General features: G+C 51.7%; 1 protein-coding gene across 6 annotated transcripts in view; it reads right to left on the bottom strand.

The window, feature by feature from the left end:
* Window positions 1-3,921: 3,921 nt before the first annotated feature.
* The window catches only part of LOC127011646 (uncharacterized), a 40,397-nt gene continuing 16,350 nt past the window's right edge, over window positions 3,922-27,968 (bottom strand). Inside the window, exon 2 of one of the 6 annotated variants that reach the window (XM_050889586.1) lies at window positions 3,922-3,943. The gene's annotated coding sequence lies outside the window, so the exon portion shown is untranslated. Of the gene's footprint in view, window positions 3,944-7,455; window positions 7,478-10,279; window positions 10,302-14,170; window positions 14,193-17,705; window positions 17,728-21,837; window positions 21,860-27,968 lie in introns of those variants that run through there. The other 5 variants (XM_050889585.1, XM_050889584.1, XM_050889583.1 and 2 more) reach the window with 5 other exon arrangements.

The following is a 27,968-nucleotide window of genomic DNA, read 5'->3' as shown; positions in this document are numbered from 1 at the left end:
TGGTTATCTGTCTCGTCGCATCTTCTGCACGTGACCTGCGATCGTGGTGACGACTTGGCCTTCGAGAACTTGTTTTCTTGTGCGATCGCTTCCCGATCCTTTTCCAGTTCTTCGTACTCATCGGCTAGCATCGACGTGTCCAGGTCCAGCACTTTGTACGCCCTTATGAAGATCCTTAGGCTTAGGAGGATCACCTGCGTTCGTGGTGACGACTTGGTCTTCGAGAACTTGTTTTCTTGTGTGAACGCTTCCCGATCCTTTTCCAGTTCTTCGTTCTCATCGGCTAGCATCGACGTGTCCGGGGCCGGCACTTTGTACGCCCTTAGGAAGATCCTTAAGCTTGGGGTGCAGTTTTCCTGAATGATCTTTAAAGTATCTCTCGCAGAATAATTTATTGGCCTTGTCATCGTCTGCATGTCGACCATGTAGTCTTTAAATGATTCACTGAAACCCTGCTTTCGTTGCCTGACCTGAACCGACAGCCTTCAGAAGAAACCTCTCGGCAGAAAGTTAAGATGGAAGCTCTCAATGAACTCTCCCAGGTTTTCCATTGCTTATTGTTGGCGATAAACCACTTCAACGCCCTTCCTTTAAGCAACTCCGGCATCGCTCGGGGGATCATGTCTAGGTCTAAAGCGTAATTGTTGGCGGACCATTCTACTTGTTCCAGGAAATCGAACGGTTTCTCCGCCCCGTCGAACCTGAATGACACTCGCGGACTTGTATTGCGACCCTTGCATATTCCGACTGGCTGGGTCTAGAGATCAGCACTGTTGTTTTCCTGTCCTGGCTTGACTCTCTCCTGTGGGCCTCCCTTTGCAAGTTGTCGACGATCAAGCTTTCTAGTAGGTTTTCCCCTTCAGCGTTCGTTAGCGTGATGCCCACACCGGCTCTGTCGTAAAACATAGCTTCCAGCTCAGCCCAGATGTCGGCAATTTGTTTGTCGCTCTCTGTCTCCGAGTAAGACTTCTACAATGTCTTCCTCATGTCCTCTAATCTGCCGTCCAGGGTGACTTTAAGTCTTGGTGCGACCTGGGCGAAGTCCTCCTTCTTAAGGCATTAGATCCATTTCTTTCCCATTCTGTTTATTTTGCTTTCACCGCTGGGACAATCACGTTTTGTGCGCCAGATGTAATGAAGCGAGCTTTCTGCTCGCTACGAGATTTGTGCGGCAAGCTCAGTAGATTATGTGTGTTCGTCCCACCAAATTTATATAAACGTGACCGCCCAGTAGTTCAGTGAGAAAGCACAGAATTCACGGGTTCGTAGTGGGTTTATTGCGGGTATAAGTACAGTCGGCTTTATAATTTGCTTTTCTCGCTGTCTCCGACGGTACGGGTTGTATCGATGTTCGCTCGCCTCGTTGACACGGTGTTCCAGTTTTGTAGCTCCCTGAAGATCCTTGTCCGCTGCTTGTTCCTGGCGCGTTGGCTCGGTGACTGCTTGGCCACGATTCAGACTCGCTATGGGGTCAGCCGTGCGGGCTCAGGGAAGCGTCACTGTTCTCAGACTAGGGTAAACAGACTAACGAGTTCTCCAGGATCACTCCCTTCGACACACGACCGCCTGTAACTTTCTCTGTCCCGCATGGTCCCACTGGGGATTCCGCTCAGATCGTGCGGACAGTCAAGGCGAAACGCCAGGAAGCTGCCTCGCTTTTCACTCCGGTCGTTCCGTTCCTCCGTTCTCGATTCTCCTTGCGTGGATGTTGCGGTGTGGTGTCCTGTTCTGGCAGACCTGGTGTCAAATTCTGGCAGACCCTCCAGGCGAAACGCCAGGACTTCATTGGCAGGAATTAACATATCGCCTTGACTTAGCCGTGTGGTGCCCCTTAAGACCTTAGACACCTCTGTCTCAGTTCCGAGATTCCTTGTAATCCCAATCCCGAACGTCTCGACGTGACAATCTTGCTCCTTGTAGGCTCCCACGGCGCTGCATTCGACGACTAGCCTTGTTGTGGCTCCCTCGTAGTTTGCTTGGTAAACTCTTCGACTCTTCTCCTCGTGATCGACTGATCGTGTTCGACTAACCGTAATCGACCGATTAGGGTCGTACCCTCTATCCTTTGGGATCCTTCGAGTTAACCTTGTGCTCTTTCCTCAGTATCTTTCCTTGGAGTTCTCCTCGGGCTCCTTTTCTCAGTATCTTTTGAGTGTTCTTGGAGTTCTCCTCGTATCCATTGGGCATCCTAGGAGCTATCCTTGGGCCCTTTCCTCGGTGGCCTTTGAGACTCCTTGGAACTATCCTCGAGTTTCTTCCTTCGTATCCTTGAGCCTCCTTGGAGTTATCCTAGGAGCTAACCTTGGACATTTTTTTTCGTTTTCCTGAGCATCCTTGGAATTATCCTCGGGCTCTTTTCCTCGTATGCTTCTCCTCGTGTCCTTTGGGCATCATTGGACCCTTTCTTCAGTGTCCCTTTTGAGCATCCTTGGAGTCCTCCTCGAATTATTTTCCGCCGTGTCCTTTGAAAATCCTTGAAGTTGTCCTCGGACTCCTTTCGTAGTATCCTTTGAGACTCTTCGAAATTTTGCTGTTGCTTTTTGTCTAACGTATCTGCTTTTAGCTGCTCGCTTGTGTCCTGGGTTTGTTCTTGTTTCACCTCTCTCACGTGAATGGTCCTCTCTTTTTTTGTGTTCACGTGCAGTATTGTGCAGATTACTCCGTGACGTGGTAAGGTCCGTCGTATCTTGGGGCCAACTTTGCTGAGATCAGTCAGGTTCAAATCGCCGGTACCATGATGCTATACCCAGGTACTGTCGGAGCTCTCTAACTGTTGACGGTGGTTCTAGTTCGGCGACGGCCGCTACCTTTTCTGGATCCGTGCCTATCCCGTCGCTTGTCACTCCATGACCCAGATATTGCCGCTCCTTCTTAAAAAACTGGCATTTTTCCGGGTTCAACCTCAGATTAGCGTCTTTCAGCCGCCGAAATACCCCTTTCAAGTTTTCCTTGTGCTCTTCTAGCGGGCGTCCGATCGCTATAATATCGTCTTGGTACGCAAATGCGTGCGGCGACACGCTGGAAGGTCGCAGATGCCGAATGGAGTCCAAACGGCATTGCTCTCCACTGGAATAAGCCCGGCACTGTAAACTCGGTGTACTGCCTGTTGTTTTCTTTCAGCGGTATTTGCCAGTAACCGTCCTTCAGGTCCAAACTGCTTATTTATCGTGCCCCTCTCAGCTGGTCGAGGATATAATTTATTGGAGGCATCGGGTAGGCACCCTTTATCAATTTGGCGTTGATCTGCCTGACGGCGACGCACAGTCTCCACTTGCCCGTCACGATGGGAGAGCTGTATGGGCTGGTTGAGAGCTCTATGCATCTCAATCGGAGTAGCTCGTCCACCTTCGCATTGATCTCCCCTTGAACTTTCGGGTTCTTGGGTTAGTATCGCTGCTTTATTGGTTTGTCGTCCTTCATCGTTATTTGATGCTCTGCCATGTTCGACGTTCCTGTCATGGTTTTAAAACTGGATAGCCTCTCCTCGAGCCACCCATTGTGTCGATTCCTTATCTCGGTTCAGACTTGAGCAAGAAAGTTACATCCTAACATCAATGAATCCACTACCCCTGGTAGTATCAGCAGGCTCATGGTCAGTCAACTTTTCCCGAATGCGATTTCCACCTCCAGCTGTTCATCGATCCCGCCGCACCTTCCGTCTGCCAACCTAACTTGTCGCCAGTTTCTTGCTTAGAAAGCTCGCTGTTGCCCCGGTGTTGATCGTGGCCTTGTATGTGCCTCCCCCAATCGTCACCGCTGCAGACAACTGCTGCTCCTCCTCGATTAGCTCGCCCGTTAGTTTGTAGAGGTAGCATCTTGCGACTCCCGCTCGCCCCTCTGCTGGCAGCACTCGACGCTCCTGACCCCTACCCTCACGCACACCCAGCAGAATAACAGGCATAGGAGTCGACATCCTCGTGCCCAGTGTCCGTAGCCGCCGCACCTTTAGCAAGCCTCATTGGGATCTGCAATGTGTGTCGTTCCCCGCGGCCTCTTTGTTGTTCTTGGCGGTCCCCACACAGTGTTCGCTGGTTGCATCTGCTGCTTTGGTGGCTTCCATTGGTCCTCTCGTGGTGCTCCTGGTGCCTGCTGTCGCGGAACTCGTTGTGGCGGTGAACATTGGTCATTTCTCCGTGTCTCCTGGTTATCTGTCTCCTCGCATCTTCTGCACGTGACCTGCGTTCGTGGTAACGACTTGGCCTTCGAGAACTTGTTTTGTTGTGCGAACGCATCCCGATTCTTTTCCAGTTCTTCATACTTATCGGCTAGCATCGACGTGTCCAGGTCCGGCACTTTGTACGCCCTTAGGCATATCCTTAAGCTTGTGGTGCAGTTTTCCTTAATGATCTTTAAAGTGTCTCTCGCAGAATAATTTAGTAGCCGTAGTGACATCGTCTGCATGTCGACCATGTAGTGTTCAAATGATTCACTAAAACCCTACTTTTGTTGCCTGACCTGAACCGACAGCCTTCTGAAGAAACCTCTCGGCAGAAAGTAAAGATGGAAACTCTCAATGACCTCTCCCATGTTTTCCATTGCTTATTGTTGGCGATAAGCCACTTCAACGCCCTTCCTTTAAGCAACTCCGGCATCGCTCGGGGGATCATGTCTAGGTCTAAACCGTAAGTGTTGGTGGACCATTCTACTTGTTCCAGGAACTCGAACGGTTTCTCCGCCCCGTCGAACCTGAATGACACTGGCGGACTTGTATAGCGACCCTTGCATAATCCGACTGGCTGGGTCTAGAGATCAGCATTGTTGTCTTCCTGTCCTGGCTTGACTCTCTCCTGTGGGCCTCCCTTTGCAAGTTGTCGACGATCAAGCTTGCTAGTAGGTTATCCCCTTCAGCGTTCGTTAGCGTGATGCCCGGACCGGCTCTGTCGTAAAACATAGCTTCCAGCTCAGCCCACATGTCGGCAATTTGTTTGTCGCTCTCTGTCTCCGAGTAATACTTCTACAATGTCTTCCTCATGTCCTCTAATCTGACGTCCAGGGTGACATTAAGTCTTTGTGCGACCTGGGCGAAGTCCTCCTTCTTAAGGCGGTAGATCCATTTCTTTCCCATTCTGTTTATTTTGCTTTCACCGCTGGGACAATCACGTTTTGTGCGCCAGATGTAATAAAGCGAGCTTTCTGCTCGCTACGAGATTTGTGCGGCTAGGTCAGTAGATTGTGCGTTTTCGTCCCACCAAATTTATATAAACGTGACCGCCCAGTAGTTCAGTGAGAAAGCACAGAATTCACGGGTTCGTAGTGGGTTTATTGCGGGTATAAGTACAGTCGGCTTTATAATTTGCTTTTCTCGCTGTCTCCGACGGTACGGGTTGTATCGATGTTCGCTCGCCTCGTTGACACGGTGTTCCAGTTTTGTAGCTCCCTGAAGATCCTTGTCCGCTGCTTGTTCCTGGCGCGTTGGCTCGGTGACTGCTCGGCCACGATTCAGACTCGCTATGGGGTCAGCCGTGCGGGCTCAGGGAAGCGTCACTGTTCTCAGACTAGGGTAAACAGACTAACGAGTTCTCCAGGATCACTCCCTTCGACACACGACCGCCTGTAACTTTCTCTGTCCCGCATAGTCCCACTGGGGATTCCGCTCAGATCGTGCGGACAGTCAAGGCGAAACGCCAGGAAGCTGCCTCGCTTTTCACTCCGGTCGTTCCGTTCCTCCGGTCTCGATTCTCCTTGCGTGGCTGTTGCGGTGTGGTGTCCTGATTGTTTATGGCGGTGTCCTGCGAACTGTTCCTGACTGGGTGGCGGTACGTAGCGTGACCTCTGTGTTGGGTTCGTGGGCATACGCCGATTCCTTTTGGTTCGTTACTCTCGGGGTTCTGTCGCCCCGCTCCGGGACTTCTCTCCCTTCTGGCTCGTTTCTCACGGGACTTCACAAGTCGAGACCGTAGGCTCTCCTGGAAAATTCCACTCGAGACCGTACCGGTCGACCGCTCTCCCTTCTGGCTGATCGCGCCAGGACCTGCTCAACTCCACTTGGCGAACGGGGCTCACGCCGGGAAAGGTCAAAGTAGTGCGTGGGGCAGGTTTACCCCCGAGTCGCCGGCCTTCACTGCTCAAATTCTGGCAGACCCTCCAGACGTAACGCCAAGACTTCATTGGCAGGAACGAACAGATCGCCTTGACTTAGCCGTGTGGTGCCAACTTGGAGCCAACTTTGCTGAGATCAGTCAGGATCAAATCGCCGGTACCATGATGCTATGCCCAGGTACTGTCGGAGCTCTCTAAATGTTGACGGTGGTTCTAGTTCGGCGACGGCCGCTACCTTTTCTGGATCCGTGCCTATCCCGTCGCTAGTCACTCCATGACCCAGATATTGCCGCTCCTTCTTGAAAAACTGGCATTTTTCCGGGTTCAACCTCAGATTAGCGTCTTTCAGCCGCCGAAATACCCCTTTCAAGCTTTCCTTGTGCTCTTCTAGCGTGCGTCCGATCGCTATAAAATCGTCTTGGTACGCAAATGCGTGCGGCGACATCTCGGGACCAATCACACGGTCCAACACACGCTGGAAGGTCGCAGATGCCGAATGGAGTCCAAACGGCATTACTCTCCACTGGAATAAGCCCTTTCCCGGCACTGTAAACTCCGTGTACTGCCTGTTGCTTTCTTTCAGCGGGATTTGCCAGTAACCGTCCTTCAGGTCCAAACTGCTTATTTATCGTGTCTCTCTCAGCTGGTCGAGGATATAATTTATTGGAGGCATCGGGTAGGCACCCTTTATCAATTTGGCGTTGATCTGCCTGACGGCGACGCACAGTCTCCACTTGCCCGTCACGATGGGAGAGCTGTATGGGCTGGTTGAGAGCTCTATGCATCCCAATCGGAGTAGCTCGTCCACCTTCGCATTGATCTCCCCTTGAACTTTCGGGTTCTTGGGTTAGTATCGCTGCTTTATTGGTTTGTCGTCCTTCATCGTTATTTGATGCTCTGCCATGTTCGACGTTCCTGTCATGGTTTTAAAACTGGATAGCCTCTCCTCGAGCCACCCATTGTGTCGATTCCTGGCCGGTATTATCACCTCGTGTCCAGTACACCTTATCTCGGTTCAGACTTGAGTAAGAAAGTTACATCCTAACATCAATGAATCCACTACCCCTGGTAGTATCAGCAGGCTCATGGTCAGTCAACTTTTCCGAATGCGATTTCCACCTCCAGCTGTTCATCGATCCCGCCGCACCTTCCGTCTGCCAACCTAACTTGTCGCCAGTTTCTTGCTTAGAAAGCTCGCTGTTGCCCCGGTGTTGATCGTGGCCTTGTATGTGCCTCCCCCAATCGTCACCGCTGCAGACAACTGCTGCTCCTCCTCGATTAGCTCACCCGTTAGTTTGTAGAGGTAGCATCTTGCGACTCCCGCTCGCCCCTCTGCTGGCAGCACTCGACGCTCCTGACCCCTACCCTCACGCACACCCAGCAGAATAACAGGCATAGGAGTCGACATCCTCGTGCCCAGTGTCCGTAGCCGCCGCACCTTTAGCAAGCCTCATTGGGATCTGCAATGTGTGTCGTTCCCCGCGGCCTCTTTGTTGTTCTTGGCGGTCCCCACACAGTGTTCGCTGGTTGCATCTGCTGCTTTGGTGGCTTCCATTGGTCCTCTCGTGGTGCTCCTGGTGCCTGCTGTCGCGGAACTCGTTGTGGCGGTGAACATTGGTCATTTCTCCGTGTCTCTTGGTTATCTGTCTCCTCGCATCTTCTGCACGTGACCTGCGTTCGTGGTAACGACTTGGCCTTCGAGAACTTGTTTTGTTGTGCGAACGCATCCCGATTCTTTTCCAGTTCTTCATACTTATCGGCTAGCATCGACGTGTCCAGGTCCGGCACTTTGTACGCCCTTAGGCATATCCTTAAGCTTGTGGTGCAGTTTTCCTTAATGATCTTTAAAGTGTCTCTCGCAGAATAATTTAGTAGCCGTAGTGACATCGTCTGCATGTCGACCATGTAGTGTTCAAATGATTCACTAAAACCCTAATTTTGTTGCCTGACCGGAACCGACAGCCTTCTGAAGAAACCTCTCGGCAGAAAGTAAAGATGGAAACTCTCAATGACCTCTCCCATGTTTTCCATTGCTTATTGTTGGCGATAAGCCACTTGAACGCCCTTCCTTTAAGCAACTCCGGCATCGCTCGGGGGATCATGTCTAGGTCTAAACCGTAAGTGTTGGTGGACCATTCTACTTGTTCCAGGAACTCGAACGGTTTCTCCGCCCCGTCGAACCTGAATGACACTGGCGGACTTGTATAGCGACCCTTGCATAATCCGACTGGCTGGGTCTAGAGATCAGCACTGTTGTCTTCCTGTCCTGGCTTGACTCTCTCCTGTGGGCCTCCCTTTGCAAGTTGTCGACGATCAAGCTTGCTAGTAGGTTATCCCCTTCAGCGTTCGTTAGCGTGATGCCCGGACCGGCTCTGTCGTAAAACATAGCTTCCAGCTCAGCCCACATGTCGGCAATTTGTTTGTCGCTCTCTGTCTCCGAGTAATACTTCTACAATGTCTTCCTCATGTCCTCTAATCTGCCGTCCAGGGTGACATTAAGTCTTTGTGCGACCTGGGCGAAGTCCTCCTTCTTAAGGCATTAGATCCATTTCTTTCCCATTCTGTTTATTTTGCTTTCACCGCTGGGACAATCACGTTTTGTGCGCCAGATGTAATGAAGCGAGCTTTCTGCTCGCTACGAGATTTGTGCGGCTAGCTCAGTAGATTATGTGTGTTTGTCCCACCAAATTTATATAAACGTGACCGCCCAGTAGTTCAGTGAGAAAGCACAGAATTCACGGGTTCGTAGTGGGTTTATTGCGGGTATAAGTACAGTCGGCTTTATAATTTGCTTTTCTCGCTGTCTCCGACGGTACGGGTTGTATCGATGTTCGCTCGCCTCGTTGACACGGTGTTCCAGTTTTGTAGCTCCCTGAAGATCCTTGTCCGCTGCTTGTTCCTGGCGCGTTGGCTCGGTGACTGCTCGGCCACGATTCAGACTCGCTATGGGGTCAGCCGTGCGGGCTCAGGGAAGCGTCACTGTTCTCAGACTAGGGTAAACAGACTAACGAGTTCTCCAGGATCACTCCCTTCGACACACGACCGCCTGTAACTTTCTCTGTCCCGCATGGTCCCACTGGGGATTCCGCTCAGATCGTGCGGACAGTCAAGGCGAAACGCCAGGAAGCTGCCTCGCTTTTCACTCCGGTCGTTCCGTTCCTCCGGTCTCGATTCTCCTTGCGTGGATGTTGCGGTGTGGTGTCCTGTTCTGGCAGACCTGGTGTCAAATTCTGGCAGACCCTCCAGGCGAAACGCCAGGACTTCATTGGCAGGAATTAACATATCGCCTTGACTTAGCCGTGTGGTGCCCCTTAAGACCTTAGACACCTCTGTCTCAGTTCCGAGATTCCTTGTAATCCCAATCCCGAACGTCTCGACGTGACAATCTTGCTCCTTGTAGGCTCCCACGGCGCTGCTTTCGACGACTAGCCTTGTTGTGGCTCCCTCTTCTCCTCGTGATCGACTGATCGTGTTCGACTAACCGTAATCGACCGATTAGGGTCGTACCCTCTATCCTTTGGGATCCTTAGAGTTAACCTTGGGTTCTTTTCTCAGTATCTTTTGAGTTTCCTTGGAGTTCTCCTCGGGCTCCTTTTCTCAGCTATGCATCCCAATCGGAGTAGCTCGTCCACCTTCGCATTGATCTCCCCTTGAACTTTCGGGTTCTTGGGTTAGTATCGCTGCTTTATTGGTTTGTCGTCCTTCATCGTTATTTGATGCTCTGCCATGTTCGACGTTCCTGTCATGGTTTTAAAACTGGATAGCCTCTCCTCGAGCCACCCATTGTGTCGATTCCTGGCCGGTATTATCACCTCGTGTCCAGTACACCTTATCTCGGTTCAGACTTGAGTAAGAAAGTTACATCCTAACATCAATGAATCCACTACCCCTGGTAGTATCAGCAGGCTCATGGTCAGTCAACTTTTCCGAATGCGATTTCCACCTCCAGCTGTTCATCGATCCCGCCGCACCTTCCGTCTGCCAACCTAACTTGTCGCCAGTTTCTTGCTTAGAAAGCTCGCTGTTGCCCCGGTGTTGATCGTGGCCTTGTATGTGCCTCCCCCAATCGTCACCGCTGCAGACAACTGCTGCTCCTCCTCGATTAGCTCACCCGTTAGTTTGTAGAGGTAGCATCTTGCGACTCCCGCTCGCCCCTCTGCTGGCAGCACTCGACGCTCCTGACCCCTACCCTCACGCACACCCAGCAGAATAACAGGCATAGGAGTCGACATCCTCGTGCCCAGTGTCCGTAGCCGCCGCACCTTTAGCAAGCCTCATTGGGATCTGCAATGTGTGTCGTTCCCCGCGGCCTCTTTGTTGTTCTTGGCGGTCCCCACACAGTGTTCGCTGGTTGCATCTGCTGCTTTGGTGGCTTCCATTGGTCCTCTCGTGGTGCTCCTGGTGCCTGCTGTCGCGGAACTCGTTGTGGCGGTGAACATTGGTCATTTCTCCGTGTCTCTTGGTTATCTGTCTCCTCGCATCTTCTGCACGTGACCTGCGTTCGTGGTAACGACTTGGCCTTCGAGAACTTGTTTTGTTGTGCGAACGCATCCCGATTCTTTTCCAGTTCTTCATACTTATCGGCTAGCATCGACGTGTCCAGGTCCGGCACTTTGTACGCCCTTAGGCATATCCTTAAGCTTGTGGTGCAGTTTTCCTTAATGATCTTTAAAGTGTCTCTCGCAGAATAATTTAGTAGCCGTAGTGACATCGTCTGCATGTCGACCATGTAGTGTTCAAATGATTCACTAAAACCCTAATTTTGTTGCCTGACCGGAACCGACAGCCTTCTGAAGAAACCTCTCGGCAGAAAGTAAAGATGGAAACTCTCAATGACCTCTCCCATGTTTTCCATTGCTTATTGTTGGCGATAAGCCACTTGAACGCCCTTCCTTTAAGCAACTCCGGCATCGCTCGGGGGATCATGTCTAGGTCTAAACCGTAAGTGTTGGTGGACCATTCTACTTGTTCCAGGAACTCGAACGGTTTCTCCGCCCCGTCGAACCTGAATGACACTGGCGGACTTGTATAGCGACCCTTGCATAATCCGACTGGCTGGGTCTAGAGATCAGCACTGTTGTCTTCCTGTCCTGGCTTGACTCTCTCCTGTGGGCCTCCCTTTGCAAGTTGTCGACGATCAAGCTTGCTAGTAGGTTATCCCCTTCAGCGTTCGTTAGCGTGATGCCCGGACCGGCTCTGTCGTAAAACATAGCTTCCAGCTCAGCCCACATGTCGGCAATTTGTTTGTCGCTCTCTGTCTCCGAGTAATACTTCTACAATGTCTTCCTCATGTCCTCTAATCTGCCGTCCAGGGTGACATTAAGTCTTTGTGCGACCTGGGCGAAGTCCTCCTTCTTAAGGCATTAGATCCATTTCTTTCCCATTCTGTTTATTTTGCTTTCACCGCTGGGACAATCACGTTTTGTGCGCCAGATGTAATGAAGCGAGCTTTCTGCTCGCTACGAGATTTGTGCGGCTAGCTCAGTAGATTATGTGTGTTTGTCCCACCAAATTTATATAAACGTGACCGCCCAGTAGTTCAGTGAGAAAGCACAGAATTCACGGGTTCGTAGTGGGTTTATTGCGGGTATAAGTACAGTCGGCTTTATAATTTGCTTTTCTCGCTGTCTCCGACGGTACGGGTTGTATCGATGTTCGCTCGCCTCGTTGACACGGTGTTCCAGTTTTGTAGCTCCCTGAAGATCCTTGTCCGCTGCTTGTTCCTGGCGCGTTGGCTCGGTGACTGCTCGGCCACGATTCAGACTCGCTATGGGGTCAGCCGTGCGGGCTCAGGGAAGCGTCACTGTTCTCAGACTAGGGTAAACAGACTAACGAGTTCTCCAGGATCACTCCCTTCGACACACGACCGCCTGTAACTTTCTCTGTCCCGCATGGTCCCACTGGGGATTCCGCTCAGATCGTGCGGACAGTCAAGGCGAAACGCCAGGAAGCTGCCTCGCTTTTCACTCCGGTCGTTCCGTTCCTCCGGTCTCGATTCTCCTTGCGTGGATGTTGCGGTGTGGTGTCCTGTTCTGGCAGACCTGGTGTCAAATTCTGGCAGACCCTCCAGGCGAAACGCCAGGACTTCATTGGCAGGAATTAACATATCGCCTTGACTTAGCCGTGTGGTGCCCCTTAAGACCTTAGACACCTCTGTCTCAGTTCCGAGATTCCTTGTAATCCCAATCCCGAACGTCTCGACGTGACAATCTTGCTCCTTGTAGGCTCCCACGGCGCTGCTTTCGACGACTAGCCTTGTTGTGGCTCCCTCTTCTCCTCGTGATCGACTGATCGTGTTCGACTAACCGTAATCGACCGATTAGGGTCGTACCCTCTATCCTTTGGGATCCTTAGAGTTAACCTTGGGTTCTTTTCTCAGTATCTTCTGAGTTTCCTTGGAGTTCTCCTCGGGCTCCTTTTCTCAGTATCTTTTGAGTGTTCTTGGAGTTCTCCTCGGGCTCTTTTCCTCGTATCCTTTGGGCATCCTTGGAGCTATCCTTGGGCCCTTTCCTCGGTGGCCTTTGAGACTCCTTGGAGCTATCCTCGAGTTTCTTCCTTCGTATCCTTGAGCCTCCTTGGTGTTATCCTCAGGCTCTTTTCCTCGTATCCTTCGGCCATCCTAGGAGCTATCCTTGGACATTTTTCCTTGTATCCCTGAGCATCCTTGGAATTATCCTCGGGCTCTTTTCCTCGTATGCTTCTCCTCGTGTCCTTTGGGCATCCTTGGACCCTTTCTTCAGTGTCCCTTTTGAGCATCCTTGGAGTCGTCCTCGAATTATTTCCCGCCGTGTCCTTTGAAAATTTTTGAAGTTGTCCTCGGACTCCTTTCGTAGTATACTTTGAGACTCTTTGAAATTTTGCTGTTGCTTTTTGTCTAACGTATCTGCTTTTAGCTGCTCGCTTATGTCCTGGGTTTGTTGTTGTTTTAGCTCGCTCACGTGAATGGTCCTCTCTTTATTCGTGTTCACGTGCAGTATTGTGCAGATTACTCCGTGACGTGGTAAGGTCCGTCGTATCTTGGGGCCATCTTTCCTGAGATCAGTCAGGTTCTAATCGCCGGTACCATGATGCTATGCCCAGGTACTGTCGGAGCTCTCTAATTGTTGACGGCGGTTCTAGTTCGGCGATGGCCGCTACCTTTTCTGGATCCGTGCCTATCCCGTCGCTAGTCACTCCATGACCCAGATATTGCCGCTCCTTCTTGAAAAACTGGCATTTTTCCAGGTTCAACCTCAGATTGGCGTCTTTCAGCCGCCGAAATACCCCTTTCAAGTTTTCCTTGTGCTCTTCTAGCGTGCGTCCGATCGCTATAAAATCGTCTTGGTACGCAAATGCGTGCGGCGACATCTCGGGACCAATCACACGTTCCAACACACGCTGGAAGGTCGCAGATGCCGAATGGAGTCCAAACGGCATTGCTCTCCACTGGAATAAGCCCGGCACTGTAAACTCGGTGTACTGCCTGTTGTTTTCTTTCAGCGGGATTTGCCAGTAACCGTCCTTCAGGTCCAAACTGCTTATGTACCGTGCCTCTCTCAGCTGGTCGAGGATATAATTTATTGGAGGCATCGGGTAGGCACCCTTTATCAATTTGGCGTTGATCTGCCTGACGGCGACGCACAGTCTCCACTTGCCCGTCACGATGGGAGAGCTGTATGGGCTGGTTGAGAGCTCTATGGATCCCAATCGGAGTAGCTCGTCCACCTTCGCATTGATCTCCCCTTGAACTTACTACTTGAGTAAGAAAGTTACATCCTAACACCAATGAATCCACTACCCCTGGTAGTATCAGCAGGCTCATGGTCAGTCAACTTTTCCCGAATGCGATTTCCACCTCCAGCTGTTCATCGATCCCGCCGCACCTTCCGTCTGCCAACCTAACTTGTCGCCAGTTTCTTGCTTAGAAAGCTCGCTGTTGCCCCGGTGTTGATCGTGGCCTTGTATGTGCCTCCCCCAATCGTCACCGCTGCAGACAACTGCTGCTCGTCCTCGATTAGCTCGCCCGTTAGTTTGTAGAGGTAGCATCTTGCGACTCCCGCTCGCCCCTCTGCTGGCAGCACTCGACGCTCCTGACCCCTACCCTCACGCACACCCAGCAGAATAACAGGCATAGGAGTCGACATCCTCGTGCCCAGTGTCCGTAGCCGCCGCACCTTTAGCAAGCCTCATTGGGATCTGCAATGTGTGTCGTTCCCCGCGGCCTCTTTGTTGTTCTTGGCGGTCCCCACACAGTGTTCGCTGGTTGCATCTGCTGCTTTGGTGGCTTCCATTGGTCCTCTCGTGGTGCTCCTGGTGCCTGCTGTCGCGGAACTCGTTGTGGCGGTGAACATTGGTCATTTCTCCGTGTCTCCTGGTTATCTGTCTCCTCGCATCTTCTGCACGTGACCTGCGTTCGTGGTAACGACTTGGCCTTCGAGAACTTGTTTTGTTGTGCGAACGCATCCCGATTCTTTTCCAGTTCTTCATACTTATCGGCTAGCATCGACGTGTCCAGGTCCGGCACTTTGTACGCCTTTAGGCATATCCTTAAGCTTGTGGTGCAGTTTTCCTTAATGATCTTTAAAGTGTCTCTCGCAGAATAATTTAGTAGCCGTAGTGACATCGTCTGCATGTCGACCATGTAGTGTTCAAATGATTCACTAAAACCCTACTTTTGTTGCCTGACCTGAACCGACAGCCTTCTGAAGAAACCTCTCGGCAGAAAGTAAAGATGGAAACTCTCAATGACCTCTCCCATGTTTTCCATTGCTTATTGTTGGCGATAAGCCACTTCAAAGCCCTTCCTTTAAGCAACTCCGGCATCGCTCGGGGGATCATGTCTAGGTCTAAACCGTAAGTGTTGGTGGACCATTCTACTTGTTCCAGGAACTCGAACGGTTTCTCCGCCCCGTCGAACCTGAATGACACTGGCGGACTTGTATAGCGACCCTTGCATAATCCGACTGGCTGGGTCTAGAGATCAGCACTGTTGTCTTCCTGTCCTGGCTTGACTCTCTCCTGTGGGCCTCCCTTTGCAAGTTGTCGACGATCAAGCTTGCTAGTAGGTTATCCCCTTCAGCGTTCGTTAGCGTGATGCCCCGACCGGCTCTGTCGTAAAACATAGCTTCCAGCTCAGCCCACATGTCGGCAATTTGTTTGTCGCTCTCTGTCTCCGAGTAATACTTCTACAATGTCTTCCTCATGTCCTCTAATCTGCCGTCTAGGGTGACATTAAGTCTTTGTGCGACCTGGGCGAAGTCCTCCTTCTTAAGGCGGTAGATCCATTTCTTTCCCATTCTGTTTATTTTGCTTTCACCGCTGGGACAATCACGTTTTGTGCGCCAGATGTAATAAAGCGAGCGTTCTGCTCGCTACGAGATTTGTGCGGCTAGGTCAGTAGATTGTGCGTTTTCGTCCCACCAAATTTATATAAACGTGACCGCCCAGTAGTTCAGTGAGAAAGCACAGAATTCACGGGTTCGTAGTGGGTTTATTGCGGGTATAAGTACAGTCGGCTTTATAATTTGATTTTCTCGCTGTCTCCGACGGTACGGGTTGTATCGATGTTCGCTCGCCTCGTTGACACGGTGTTCCAGTTTTGTAGCTCCCTGAAGATCCTTGTCCGCTGCTTGTTCCTGGCGCGTTGGCTCGGTGACTGCTCGGCCACGATTCAGACTCGCTATGGGGTCAGCCGTGCGGGCTCAGGGAAGCGTCACTGTTCTCAGACTAGGGTAAACAGACTAACGAGTTCTCCAGGATCACTCCCTTCGACACACGACCGCCTGTAACTTTCTCTGTCCCGCATGGTCCCACTGGGGATTCCGCTCAGATCGTGCGGACAGTCAAGGCGAAACGCCAGGAAGCTGCCTCGCTTTTCACTCCGGTCGTTCCGTTCCTCCGGTCTCGATTCTCCTTGCGTGGCTGTTGCGGTGTGGTGTCCTGATTGTTGATGGCGGTGTCCTGCGAACTGTTCCTGACTGGGTGGCGGTACGTAGCGTGACCTCTGTGTTGGGTTCGTGGGCATACGCCGATCCCTTTTGGTTCGTTACTCTCGGGGTTCAGTCGCCCCGCTCCGGGACTTCTGTCCCTTCTGGCTCGTTTCTCACGGGACTTCACAAGTCGAGACCGTAGGCTCTCCTGGAAAATTCCACTCGAGACCGTACCGGTCGACCGCTCTCCCTTCTGGCTGATCGCGCCAGGACCTGCTCAACTCCACTTGGCGAACGGGGCTCACGCCGGGAAAGGTCAAAGTAGTGCGTGGGGCAGGTTTACCCCCGAGTCGCCGGCCTTCACTGCTCAAATTCTGGCAGACCCTCCAGACGTAACGCCAAGACTTCATTGGCAGGAACTAACAGATCGCCTTGACTTAGCCGTGTGGTGCCAACTTGGAGCCAACTTTGCTGAGATCAGTCAGGATCAAATCGCCGGTACCATGATGCTATGCCCAGGTACTGTCGGAGCTCTCTAAATGTTGACGGTGGTTCTAGTTCGGCGACGGCCGCTACCTTTTCTGGATCCGTGCCTATCCCGTCGCTAGTCACTCCATGACCCAGATATTGCCGCTCCTTCTTGAAAAACTGGCATTTTTCCGTGTTCAACCTCAGATTAGCGTCTTTCAGCCGCCGAAATACCCCTTTCAAGTTTTCCTTGTGCTCTTCTAGCGTGCGTCCGATCGCTATAAAATCGTCTTGGTACGCAAATGCGTGCGGCGACATCTCGGGACCAATCACACGGTCCAACACACGCTGGAAGGTCGCAGATGCCGAATGGAGTCCAAACGGCATTACTCTCCACTGGAATAAGCCCTTTCCCGGCACTGTAAACTCCGTGTACTGCCTGTTGCTTTCTTTCAGCGGGATTTGCCAGTAACCGTCCTTCAGGTCCAAACTGCTTATTTATCGTGTCTCTCTCAGCTGGTCGAGGATATAATTTATTGGAGGCATCGGGTAGGCACCCTTTATCAATTTGGCGTTGATCTGCCTGACGGCGACGCACAGTCTCCACTTGCCCGTCACGATGGGAGAGCTGTATGGGCTGGTTGAGAGCTCTATGCATCCCAATCGGAGTAGCTCGTCCACCTTCGCATTGATCTCCCCTTGAACTTTCGGGTTCTTGGGTTAGTATCGCTGCTTTATTGGTTTGTCGTCCTTCATCGTTATTTGATGCTCTGCCATGTTCGACGTTCCTGTCATGGTTTTAAAACTGGATAGCCTCTCCTCGAGCCACCTATTGTGTCGATTCCTGGCCGGTATTATCACCTCGTGTACAGTACACCTTATCTCGGTTCAGACTTGAGCAAGAAAGTTACATCCTAACATCAATGAATCCACTACCCCTGGTAGTATCAGCAGGCTCATGGTCAGTCAACTTTTCCCGAATGCGATTTCCACCTCCAGCTGTTCATCGATCCCGCCGCACCTTCCGTCTGCCAACCTAACTTGTCGCCAGTTTCTTGCTTAGAAAGCTCGCTGTTGCCCCGGTGTTGATCGTGGCCTTGTATGTGCCTCCCCCAATCGTCACCGCTGCAGACAACTGCTGCTCCTCCTCGATTAGCTCGCCCGTTAGTTTGTAGAGGTAGCATCTTGCGACTCCCGCTCGCCCCTCTGCTGGCAGCACTCGACGCTCCTGACCCCTACCCTCACGCACACCCAGCAGAATAACAGGCATAGGAGTCGACATCCTCGTGCCCAGTGTCCGTAGCCGCCGCACCTTTAGCAAGCCTCATTGGGATCTGCAATGTGTGTCGTTCCCCGCGGCCTCTTTGTTGTTCTTGGCGGTCCCCACACAGTGTTCGCTGGTTGCATCTGCTGCTTTGGTGGCTTCCATTGGTCCTCTCGTGGTGCTCCTGGTGCCTGCTGTCGCGGAACTCGTTGTGGCGGTGAACATTGGTCATTTCTCCGTGTCTCCTGGTTATCTGTCTCCTCGCATCTTCTGCACGTGACCTGCGTTCGTGGTAACGACTTGGCCTTCGAGAACTTGTTTTGTTGTGCGAACGCATCCCGATTCTTTTCCAGTTCTTCATACTTATCGGCTAGCATCGACGTGTCCAGGTCCGGCACTTTGTACGCCCTTAGGCATATCCTTAAGCTTGTGGTGCAGTTTTCCTTAATGATCTTTAAAGTGTCTCTCGCAGAATAATTTAGTAGCCGTAGTGACATCGTCTGCATGTCGACCATGTAGTGTTCACTAAAACCCTACTTTTGTTGCCTGACCGGAACCGACAGCCTTCTGAAGAAACCTCTCGGCAGAAAGTAAAGATGGAAACTCTCAATGACCTCTCCCATGTTTTCCATTGCTTATTGTTGGCGATAAGCCACTTCAACGCCCTTCCTTTAAGCAACTCCGGCATCGCTCGGGGGATCATGTCTAGGTCTAAAGCGTAAGTGTTGGTGGACCATTCTACTTGTTCCAGGAACTCGAACGGTTTCTCCGCCCCGTCGAACCTGAATGACACTCGCGGACTTGTATAGCGACCCTTGCATAATCCGACTGGCTGGGTCAAGAGATCAGCACTGTTGTCTTCGTGTCCTGGCTTGACTCTCTCCTGTGGGCCTCCCTTTGCAAGTTGTCGACGCTCAAGCTTGCTAGTAGGTTATCCCCTTCAGCGTTCGTTAGCGTGATGCCCGGACCGGCTCTGTCGTAAAACATAGCTTCCAGCTCAGCCCAGATGTCGGCAATTTGTTTGTCGCTCTCTGTCTCCGAGTAATACTTCTACAATGTCTTCCTCATGTCCTCTAATCTGCCGTCCAGGGCGACATTAAGTCTTTGTGCGACCTGGGCGAAGTCCTTCTTCTTAGGGCGGTAGATCCATTTCTTTCCCATTCTGTTTATTTTGCTTTCACCGCTGGGACAATCACGTTTTGTGCGCCAGATGTAATGAAGCGAGCTTTCTGCTCGCTACGAGATTTGTGCGGCTAGCTCAGTAGATTATGTGTGTTCGTCCCACCAAATTGATATAAACGTGACCACCCAGTAGTTCAGTGAGAAAGCACAGAGTTCACGGGTTCGTAGTGGGTTTATTGCGGGTATAAGTACAGTCGGCTTTATAAATGCTTTTCCCGCTGTCTCCGACGGTACGGGTTGTCTCGATGTTCGCTCGCCTCGTTGACACGGTGTTCCAGTTTTGTAGCTCCCTGAGAATCCTTGTCCGCTGCTTGTTCCTGGCGCGTTGGCTCGGTGACTGCTCGGCCACGATTCAGACTCGCTATGGGGTCAGCCGTGCGCTTACTGTCCGTGCCTTTCCTCTGGTCTCGATTCTCCTTGCGTGGCTGTTGCGGAGTGGTGTCCTGCTTATTGATGGCGGTGTCCCACGAACTGCTCCTGACTGGGTGGCGGTACGTAGCGTGACCTCTGTGTTGGGTTCGTGGGCATACGCCAATCCCTTCTGGATCGTTACTCTCGGGGTTCTGTCGCTCCGCTCCGGGACTTCTCTCCCTTCTGGCTTGTTTCTCACGGGACTTCACAAGTCGAGACCGTAGGCTCTCCTAGAAAATTCCACTCGAGACCGTACCGGTCGACCGCTCTCCCTTCTGGCTGATCGCGCCAGGACCTGCCCAACTTCACTTGGCGCACGGGGCTCATGCCGGGAAACGCCAAAGTAGTGCTTGGGGCAGGTTTACCCCCGAGCTCACGATTTCTTGTCGCCGGCCTTCACTGCTCAAATTCTGGCAGACCCTCAAGGCGTAACGCCAGGACTTCATTGGCAGGAATTAACAGATCGCCTTGACTTAGCCCCTTAAGACCTCAGACACCTCTGTCTCAGTTCCGAGATTCCTTGTAATCCCAATCCCGAACGTCTCGACATGACAATCTTGCTCCTTGTAGGCTCCCACGGCGCAGCTTTCGACGACTAGCCTTGTTGTAATCGACCGATTAGGGTCGTACCCTCTATCCTTTGGGATCGTTCGAGTTAGCCTTGGGCTCTTTCCTCAGTATCTTTTGAGTTTCCTTGGAGTTCTCCTCGGGCTCGATTTCGCCGTGTCCTTTGGAAATCCTTGGAGCTATCCTTGGGCCCTTTCCTCGGTGGCCTCTGAGACTCCTTGGAGCTATCCTCGAGTTTCTTCCTTCGTTTCCTTGAGCCTCCTTGGAGTTCTCCTCGGGCTCTTTTCCTCGTATCTTTGGGCATCCTAGGAGCTATCCTTGAACATTTTTCCTCGTATCCCTGAGCATCCTTGGAATTATCCTCGGGCTCTTATCCTCGTATGCTTCTCCTCGTGTCCTTTTGGCATCCTTGGACCCTTTCTTCAGTGTCCCTTTTGAGCATCCTTGGAGTCCTCCTCGAATTATTTCCCGCCGTGTCCTTTGAAAATCCTTGAAGTTGTCCTCGGACTCCTTTCGTAGTATCCTTTGAGACTCTTTGAAATTTTACTGTTGCTTTTTGTCTAACGTATCTGGTTTTAGCTGCTCTCTTGTGTCCTGGGTTTGTTGTTGTTTCAGCTCGCTCACGTGAATGGTCCTCTCTTTTTTCGTGTTCACGTGCAGTATGTGCAGATTACTCCGTGACGTGGTAAGGTCCGTCGTATCTTGGGGCCATCTTTCCTGAGATCAGTCAGGTTCTAATCGCCGGTACCATGATGCTATGCCCAGGTACTGTCGGAGCTCTCTAATTATTGACGGCGGTTCTAGTTCGGCGATGGCCGCTACCTTTTCTGGATCAGTGCCTATCCCGTCGCTAGTCACTCCATGACCCAGATATTGCCGCTCCTTCTTGAAAAACTGGCATTTTTCCAGGTTCAACCTCAGATTAGCGTCATTCAGCCGCCGAAATACCCCTTTCAAGTTTTCCTTGTGCTCTTCTAGCGTGCGTCCGATCGCTATAATATCGTCTTGGTACGCAAATGCGTGCGGCGACATCTCGGGACCAATCACACGGTCCAACACACGCTGGAAGGTCGCAGATGCCGAATGGAGTCCAAACGGCATTGCTCTCCACTGGAATAAGCCCGGCACTGTAAACTCGGTGTACTGCCTGTTGTTTTCTTTCAGCGGGATTTGCCAGTAACCGTCCTTCAGGTCCAAACTGCTTATTTATCGTGTCTCTCTCAGCTGGTCGAGGATATAATTTATTGGAGGCATCGGGTAGGCACCCTTTATCAATTTGGCGTTGATCTGCCTGACGGCGACGCACAGTCTCCACTTGCCCGTCACGATGGGAGAGCTGTATGGGCTGGTTGAGAGCTCTATGCATCCCAATCGGAGTAGCTCGTCCACCTTCGCATTGATCTCCCCTTGAACTTTCGGGTTCTTGGGTTAGTATCGCTGCTTTATTGGTTTGTCGTCCTTCATCGTTATTTGATGCTCTGCCATGTTCGACGTTCCTGTCATGGTTTTAAAACTGGATAGCCTCTCCTCGAGCCACCTATTGTGTCGATTCCTGGCCGGTATTATCACCTCGTGTCCAGTACACCTTATCTCGGTTCAGACTTGAGCAAGAAAGTTACATCCTAACATCAATGAATCCACTACCCCTGGTAGTATCAGCAGGCTCATGGTCAGTCAACTTTTCCCGAATGCGATTTCCACCTCCAGCTGTTCATCGATCCCGCCGCACCTTCCGTCTGCCAACCTAACTTGTCGCCAGTTTCTTGCTTAGAAAGCTCGCTGTTGCCCCGGTGTTGATCGTGGCCTTGTATGTGCCTCCCCCAATCGTCACCGCTGCGGACAACTGCTGCTCCTCCTCGATTAGCTCGCCTGTTAGTTTGTAGAGGTAGCATCTTGCGACCCCCGCTCGCCCCTCTGCTGGCAGCACTCGACGCTCCTGACCCCAACCCTCCCGCACACCCAGCAGAATAACAGGCGTTGGAGTCGACATCCTCGTGCCCAGTGTCCGTAGCCGCCGCACCTTTAGCAAGCCTCATGGGCAGATCCTTAAGCTTGGGGTGCAGTTTTCCTTAATGATCTTTAAAGTGTCTCTCGCAGAATAATTTAGTAGCCTTAGTGACATCGTCTGCATGTCGACCATGTAGTGTTTAAATGATTCACTAAAACCCTACTTTCGTTGCCTGACCTGAACCGACAGCCTTCTGAAGAAACCTCTTGGCAGAAAGTAAAGATGGAACCTCTCAATGACCTCTCCCAGGTTTTAAATTGCTTATTGTTGGCGATAAACCACTTCAACGCCCTTCCTTTAAGCAACTCCGGCATCGCTCGGGGGATCATGTCTAGGTCTAAAGCGTAAGTGTTGGTGGACCATTCTACTTGTTCCAGGAACTCGAACGGTTTCTCCGCCCCGTCGAACCTGAATGACACTCGCGGACTTGTATAGCGACCCTTGCATAATCCGACTGGCTGGGTCAAGAGATCAGCACTGTTGTCTTCGTGTCCTGGCTTGACTCTCTCCTGTGGGCCTCCCTTTGCAAGTTGTCGACGCTCAAGCTTGCTAGTAGGTTATCCCCTTCAGCGTTCGTTAGCGTGATGCCCGGACCGGCTCTGTCGTAAAACATAGCTTCCAACTCAGCCCAGATGTCGGCAATTTGTTTGTCGCTCTCTGTCTCCGAGTAATACTTCTACAATGTCTTCCTCATGTCCTCTAATCTGCCGTCCAGGGCGACATAAAGTCTTTGTGCGACCTGGGCGAAGTCCTCCTTCTTAAGGCGGTAGATCCATTTCTTTCCCATTCTGTTTATTTTGCTTTCACCGCTGGGACAATCACGTTTTGGGCGCCAGATGTAATGAAGCGAGCTTTCTGCTCGCTACGAGATTTGTGCGGCTAGCTCAGTAGATTGTGCGTGTTCGTCCCACCAAATTTATATAAACTTGACCACCCAGTAGTTCAGTGAGAAAGCACAGAGTTCACGGGTTCGTAGTGGGTTTATTGCGGGTATAAGTACAGTCGGCTTTATTATTTGTTTTTCTCGCTGTCTCCGACGGTACGGGTTGTCTCGATGTTCGCTCGCCTCGTTGACACGGTGTTCCAGTTTTGTAGCTCCCTGAGAATCCTTGTCCGCTGCTTGTTCCTGGCGCGTTGGCTCGGTGACTGCTCGGCCACGATTCAGACTCGCTATGGGGTCAGCCGTGCGCTTACTGTCCGTGCCTTTCCTCTGGTCTCGATTCTCCTTGCGTGGCTGTTGCGGAGTGGTGTCCTGCTTATTGATGGCGGTGTCCCACGAACTGCTCCTGACTGGGTGGCGGTACGTAGCGTGACCTCTGTGTTGGGTTCGTGGGCATACGCCAATCCCTTCTGGATCGTTACTCTCGGGGTTCTGTCGCTCCGCTCCGGGACTTCTCTCCCTTCTGGCTTGTTTCTCACGGGACTTCACAAGTCGAGACCGTAGGCTCTCCTAGAAAATTCCACTCGAGACCGTACCGGTCGACCGCTCTCCCTTCTGGCTGATCGCGCCAGGACCTGCCCAACTTCACTTGGCGCACGGGGCTCACGCCGGGAAACGCCAAAGAAGTGCTTGGGGCAGGTTTACCCCCGAGCTCACGATTTCTTGTCGCCGGCCTTCACTGCTCAAATTCTGGCAGACCCTCAAGGCGTAACGCCAGGACTTCATTGGCAGGAATTAACAGATCGCCTTGACTTAGCCCCTTAAGACCTCAGACACCTCTGTCTCAGTTCCGAGATTCCTTGTAATCCCAATCCCGAACGTCTCGACGTGACAATCTTGCTCCTTGTAGGCTCCCACGGCGCAGCTTTCGACGACTAGCCTTGTTGTAATCGACCGATTAGGGTCGTACCCTCTATCCTTTGGGATCGTTCGAGTTAGCCTTGGGCTCTTTCCTCAGTATCTTTTGAGTTTCCTTGGAGTTCTCCTCGGGCTCGATTTCGCCGTGTCCTTTGGAAATCCTTGGAGCTATCCTTGGGCCCTTTCCTCGGTGGCCTCTGAGACTCCTTGGAGCTATCCTCGAGTTTCTTCCTTCATTTCCTTGAGCCTCCTTGGAGTTCTCCTCGGGCTCTTTTCCTCGTATTCTTTTGGCATCCTAGGAGCTATCCTTGAACATTTTTCCTCGTATCCCTGAGCATCCTTGGAATTATCCTCGGGCTCTTATCCTCGTATGCTTCTCCTCGCGTCCTTTTGGCATCCTTGGACCCTTTCTTCAGTGTCCCTTTTGAGCATCCTTGGAGTCCTCCTCGAATTATTTCCCGCCGTGTCCTTTGAAAATCCTTGAAGTTGTCCTCGGACTCCTTTCGTAGTATCCTTTGAGACTCTTTGAAATTTTACTGTTGCTTTTTGTCTAACGTATCTGGTTTTAGCTGCTCTCTTGTGTCCTGGGTTTGTTGTTGTTTCAGCTCGCTCACGTGAATGGTCCTCTCTTTTTTCGTGTTCACGTGCAGTATGTGCAGATTACTCCGTGACGTGGTAAGGTCCGTCGTATCTTGGGGCCATCTTTCCTGAGATCAGTCAGGTTCTAATCGCCGGTACCATGATGCTATGCCCAGGTACTGTCGGAGCTCTCTAATTATTGACGGCGGTTCTAGTTCGGCGATGGCCGCTACCTTTTCTGGATCCGTGCCTATCCCGTCGCTAGTCACTCCATGACCCAGATATTGCCGCTCCTTCTTGAAAAACTGGCATTTTTCCAGGTTCAACCTCAGATTAGCGTCATTCAGCCGCCGAAATACCCCTTTCAAGTTTTCCTTGTGCTCTTCTAGCGTGCGTCCGATCGCTATAATATCGTCTTGGTACGCAAATGCGTGCGGCGACATCTCGGGACCAATCACACGGTCCAACACACGATGGAAGGTCGCAGATGCCGAATGGAGTCCAAACGGCATTGCTCTCCACTGGAATAAGCCCGGCACTGTAAACTCGGTGTACTGCCTGTTGTTTTCTTTCAGCGGGATTTGCCAGTAACCGTCCTTCAGGTCCAAACTGCTTATGTACCGTGCCTCTCTCAGCTGGTCGAGGATATAATTTATTGGTGGCATCGGGTAGGCACCCTTTATCAATTTGGCGTTGATCTGCCTGACGGCGACGCACAGTCTCCACTTGCCCGTCTTCTTTCTAACTATCACGATGGGAGAGCTGTATGGGCTGGTTGAGTGCTCTATGCATCCCATTTGGAGTAGCTCGTCCACCTTCGCATTGATCTCCCCTTGAACTTTTGGGTTCTTGGGGTAGTATCGCTGCTTTATTGGTTTGTCGTCCTTCATCGTTATTTGATGCTCTGCCATGTTCGACGTTCCTGTCATGGTTTTAAAACTGGATAGCCTCTCCTCGAGCCACCCATTGTGTCGATTCCTGGCCGGTATTATCATCTTGTGTCCAGCACACCTTATCTCGGTTCCGACTTGAGTTAGAAAGTTACATCCTAACACCAATGAATCCACTACCCCTGGTAGTATCAGCAGGCTCATGGTCAGTCGACTGTTCCCGAATGCGATTTCCACCTTCAGCTGTTCATCGATCCCGCCGCACCTTCCGTCTGCCAACCTAACTTGTCGCCGTATCCTCGTAATCCTCCCGAAGGCAGCCAGGTTATCCGCCAGTTCCTTGCTTAGAAACCCCGCTGTTGCCCCGGTGTCGATCGTGGCCTTGTATGTGCCTCCCCCAATCATCTTTCTCGGTTTCTCCGCTCCGTCGAACCTGAATGATACTCGCGGACTTGTATAGCGACCCTTGCATATTCCGACTGGCTGCGTCTAGAGGTCAGCACTGTTGTCTTCCTGTCCTGGCTTGACTCTCTCCTGTAGGCCTCCTGCTTGCTAGTAGGTTATCCCCTTTAGCGTTCGTTAGCGTGATGCCCGGACCGGCTCTGTCGTAAAACATAGCTTCCAGCTCAGCCCAGATGTCGGCAATTTGTTTGTCGCTCTCTGTCTCCGAGTAATACTTCTACAATGTCTTCCTCATGTCCTCTAATCTGCCGTCCAGGGCGACATTAAGTCTTTGTGCGACCTGGGCGAAGTCCTTCTTCTTAGGGCGGTAGATCCATTTCTTTCCCATTCTGTTTATTTTGCTTTCACCGCTGGGACAATCACGTTTTGTGCGCCAGATGTAATGAAGCGAGCTTTCTGCTCGCTACGAGATTTGTGCGGCTAGCTCAGTAGATTATGTGTGTTCGTCCCACCAAATTTATATAAACGTGACCGCCCAGTAGTTCAGTGAGAAAGCACAGAATTCACGGGTTCGTAGTGGGTTTATTGCGGGTATAAGTACAGTCGGCTTTATAATTTGCTTTTCTCGCTGTCTCCGACGGTACGGGTTGTATCGATGTTCGCTCGCCTCGTTGACACGGTGTTCCAGTTTTGTAGCTCCCTGAAGATCCTTGTCCGCTGCTTGTTCCTGGCGCGTTGGCTCGGTGACTGCTCGGCCACGATTCAGACTCGCTATGGGGTCAGCCGTGCGGGCTCAGGGAAGCGTCACTGTTCTCAGACTAGGGTGAACAGACTAAAGAGTTCCCCAGGATCACTCCTTTCGACAGGCGACCACCTGTAACTTTCTGTGTCCCGGATGGTCCCACTGGGGATTCCGCTCAGATCGTGCGGACAGTCAAGGCGAAACGCCAGGAAGCTGCCTCGCTTTTCACTCCGGTCGTTCCGTTCCTCCGGTCTCGATTCTCCTTGCGTGGCTGTTGTGGTGTCCTGATTGTTGATGGCGGTGTCCTGCGAACTGCTCCTGACTGGGTGGCGGTACGTAGCGTGACCTCTGTGTTGGGTTCGTGGGCATACGCTGATCCCTTTTGGGTCGTTACTCTCGGGGTTCTGTCGCCCCGCTCCGGGACTTCTCTCCCTTCTGGCTCGTTTCTCACGGGTCTCCATAAGTCGAGACCGTAGGCTCTCCTGGAAAATTCCACTCGAGACCGTACCGGTCGACCGCTCTCCCTTCTGGCTGATCGCGCCAGGACCTACTCAACTCCACTTGGCGCACGGGGCTCACGCCGGGAAACGTCAAAGTAGTGCGTGGGGCAGGTTTACCCCCGAGCTCACGATTTCTTGTCGCCGGCCTTCACTGCTCAAATTCTGGCAGACCCTCCAGGTGTAACGCCAGGACTTCATTGGCAGGAATTAACAGATCGCCTTGACTTAGCCGTGTGGTGCCCCTTAAGACCTCAGACACCTCTGTCTCAGTTCCGAGATTCCCGAACGTCTCGACGTGACAATCTTGCTCCTTGTAGGCTCCCACGGCGCTGCTTTCGACGACTAGCCTTGTTGTGGCTCCCTCGTAGTTTGCTTGGTTGGTTTTCTGTAAACTTGGTATTTGATCGACTGCTTGTCTTAACTCTTCGACTCTTCTCCTCGTGATCGACTGATCGTGTTCGACCAACCGTAATCGACCGATTAGGGTCGTACCCTCTATCCTTTGGGATCCTTCGAGTTAACCTTGGGCTCTTTTCTCAGTATCTTTTGAGTTTCCTTGGAGTTCTCCTCGGGCTCTTTTCCTCGTATCCTTTGGCATCCTAGGAGCTATCCTTGGGCCCTTTCCTCGGTGGCCTTTGAGACTCCTTGGAACTATCCTCGAGTTTCTTCCTTCGTATCCTTGAGCCTCCTTGGAGTTATCCTCAGGCTCTTTTCCTCGTATCCTTTGGGCATCCTAGGAGCTAACCTAGGACATTTTTCCTCGTATCCCTGAGCATCCTTGGAATTATCCTCGGGCTCTTTTCCTCGTATGCTTCTCCTCGTGTCCTTTGGGCATCCTTGGACCCTTTCTTCAGTGTCCCTTTTGAGCATCCTTGGAGTCCTCCTCGAATTATTTCCCCCCGTGTCCTTTGAAAATCCTTGAAGTTGTCCTCGGTCTCCTTTTGTAGTATGCTTTGAGACTCTTTGAAATTTTACTGTTGCTTTTTGTCTAACGTATCTGGTTTAAGCTGCTCGCTTGTGTCCTGGGTTTGTTGTTGTTTCAGCTCGCTCACGTGAATGGTCCTCTCTTTCTTCGTGTTCACGTGCAGTATTGTGCAGATTACTCCGTGACGTGGTAAGGTCCGTCGTATCTTGGGGCCAACTTTGCTGATATCAGTCAGGTTCAAATCGCCGGTACCATGATGCTATGCCCAGGTACTGTCGGAGCTCT

The sequence above is a fragment of the Drosophila biarmipes genome, unplaced genomic scaffold (genome assembly GCF_025231255.1).
Source record: "Drosophila biarmipes strain raj3 unplaced genomic scaffold, RU_DBia_V1.1 ptg000004l, whole genome shotgun sequence".
Taxonomy (NCBI): Eukaryota; Metazoa; Arthropoda; class Insecta; order Diptera; family Drosophilidae; genus Drosophila; species Drosophila biarmipes.
This window is presented reverse-complemented; position numbering and strand designations above follow the sequence as displayed.